A 3422-nucleotide genomic window follows, 5' to 3' on the forward strand; every position below is an offset into this window, starting at 1 on the left:
ACCATCTTTTATAGTTCATGTAATAAAGGCGTTTGCTGTTCTATTAAAAAAAAAAGAACATTATTACTGTTACTATAATTTGTAATTTTACACTCTTGTGTAGTATAAAAGACAATTCTAATATTGTGGCCTCGGAATGTTAATGGGCATTGTCTCTATTAACAAAGTCATTTTATTCAAGTCTCCAGATTGGCTAAATAATGTGAACCTTTGATTGCTAAATTCTACTTTTAATTAGACTATCATTTTAGATGACCTTGTGAATTATTAAATTGAAAAGGATATAACAGTTATTCATTTTTAAACTTGCATAAATGTCATACTTTTAACTTTTAAAATATGTATCTTAAAGGCAATATACTTATTAATTTTAGAATTTTCTATAATCAACAGCTGGAATGATTTTTTATTGTTTTTGGGAAGTAACTACAAATTTCTTCAAAGACAGAAGTAAGTAAAATAATTGTGGTGCAGCCGTGAGAGCCTGAGTTGAATCCTGAAAAGTCACAAACAAAATGGTGGATTATGTTCATTTGTACTCGCAGGGCTACTGTAGCCAGCTGGGAGGCTGAAGCAGGAGAACCACTGGATGTTCAAGGACTAGCTACCCTGACTAATGCAATGGCTAACAACTGTCTCTAAGAAAGTGGAAGGAAAAGAAAGACATTCAGTGTTGTTTCCTGTCCTCCACAAGAATGCCGTAAGATGCAACTACATATACTCCTGCACAACAGTATACACAATACCCATGCACACACACACACACACACACACACACACAGAGAGAGAGAGAGAGAGAGACAGAGACAGAGACAGAGACAGAGAGACAGAGAGAGACAGAGACAGAGACAGAGATATAGAGAGAGGAGTTAAAAACATTAGTGGGATTTAAAACTAAAAATAATGCCAGAAATATGTTTTCAATTATTTGGTTCTTAATCTGAGTTGCACAACACATTAGAAAAAAGTCAACACCGCTGCTTCAATGTGCTTCAAAACAAACTGCTCATGAACAGATCAAATATTACTAATATTCAAAACAAAATTCAGATGTGACAGGAAAAAGAACCTGATATTTTTTTCTCTTACCTGATAAAATATTAAAGAAGGTGAAATTCAAGTTGTGATTACTGTCAATAGATCATTATTTAACTACAAAGGATGTAGGGAAATTATGAATTTTTCTGGGAGGCATATATGATCTTTCAGTTCTCAAAGTTTGCTCTATTGGATGGGCTTGTGATAGAATTCACAACCTTAATAAGAATTCCATTTGTTATTATTAAATTCACTATAAAGTTAATTAAAATTTGCAAGGGCAGCCACATTCATTAAAGAAACTTTAGTAAAGCTCAAGCACACATTGCACCTCACACAATAATAGTGGGAGACTTCAACACACCACTTTCATCAATGGACAGATCCTGGAAACAGAAACTAAACAGGGACACAGTAAAACTAACAGAAGTTATGAGACAAATGGATCTGACAGATATCTACAGAACATTTTATCCTAAAACAAAATTATATACCTTCTTCTCAGTACCTCATGGTACCTCCTCCAAAATTGACCATATAATTGATCACAAAACAGGCCTCAACAGATACAAAAATATTGAAATTATCCCATGCATCCTATCAGATCACCACAGACTAAGGCTGATCTTCAATAACAGCATAAATAATAAAAAGCCAACATTCATGTGGAAACTAAACAACACTCTATTCGATGATACCTTGGTCAAGGAAGAAATAAAGAAATTAAAGACGTTTTAGAGTTTAATGAAAATGAAGCCACAACATACCCAAACTTATGGAACACAATGAAGGCAGTCTTAAGAAGAAAAATCATAGCACTGAGTGCCTCCAAAAAGAAAATACAGAGAGCTTACACTAGCAGCCTGACAGCACACCTAGAAGCTCTGGAATTAAAGGAAGCAAATTCACCCAAGAGGAATAGATGGCAAGAAATTATCAAACTCAGGGCTGAAATCAACCAATTGCAAAAAAAGAGAACTATTCAAAGAATCAACCAAATCAGGAGCTGGTTCTTTGAGAAAATCAACAAGATAGATAAACCCTTAGTCAGACTAACTAGAGGGCACAGGAACAGTAATTAACAAAATCAAAAATGAAAAAGGAGACATAACAACAGAACCTGAAATCCAAAACATCATCAGGTCCTACTACAAAAGGCTATACTCAACAAAACTAGAAAACCTGAATGAAATGGACAACTTCCTAGACAGATTCCAGGTACCAAAGTTAAATCAGGATCAGATTAACAATATTTTTTTGTATATTTTGACTGTTACTTTATTTTATTTTATTAGGTATTTTCTTCATTTACATTTCAAATGCAATCCCAAAAGTCCCCCAAACCCTCCCCCCCCCACTTCCCTACCACCCACTCCTACTTTTTGACCCTGGCATTCCCNTGTACTGGGGCATATAAAGTTTGCAATAAGGAACATCTAGAGACTGCCGCACCCGGGGATCCATCCCATAATCAGCCTCCAAACGCAGACACCATCGCATACACCAGCAAGATTTTTCTGAAAGGACCCTGATATAGCTGTCTCTTGTGAGGCTATGCCAGTGCCTGGCAAAAACAGAAGTGGATGCTCACAGTCAGCTATTGGATGGAACACAGGGCCCCCAATGGAAGAGCTAGAGAAAGTACTCAAGGAGCTAAAGAGGTCTGCAACCCTATAGGTAGAACAACAATATGAACTAACCAGTACCCCCAGAGCTCATGTCTCTAGCTGCATATGTAGCAGAAGATGGCCTAGTCAGCCATCTTTGGGAAGGCAGATTAATGATCTTAACAGTCCCATTTCCCCTAAAGAAATAGAAGCAGTCAGCAATAGTCTCCCAACCAAAAACAGCCCAGGACCAGATGGGTTTAGTTCAGAGTTCTATCAGACCTTCAAAGAAGACCTAATTCCAACTCTCCTCAAACTATTCCAGAAAATAGAAACAGAAGATACTCTACCCAATTCATTTTTTGAAGCCACAGTTACTCTGATACCTAAACCACACAAAGATCCAACAAAGAAAGAGGACTTCAGACCAATTTCCCTTATGAACATCGATGCAAAAATACTCAATAAAATCCTTGCAAACCGATTCCAAGAACAAATCAAAACGATCATCCATCATGACCAAGTAGGTTTCATCCCAGGGATGCAAGGATGATTTAACATATGGAAATCCATCAACGTAATCACTTTATAAACAAACTCAAAGACAAAAATCACATGATCATCTTGTTAGATGCTGAGAAAGCATTTGACAAAATCCAACACCCATTCATGATAAAAGTCATAGAAAGATCAGAAATTCAAGGCCCATACCTAAACATAATAAAAGCAATGTACAGGAAACCAGTAGCCAACATCAAAGTAAATGGAGAGAAGCTG

The sequence above is a fragment of the Mus caroli genome, chromosome 10 (genome assembly GCF_900094665.2).
Source record: "Mus caroli chromosome 10, CAROLI_EIJ_v1.1, whole genome shotgun sequence".
NCBI classification, from domain to species: Eukaryota; Metazoa; Chordata; class Mammalia; order Rodentia; family Muridae; genus Mus; species Mus caroli.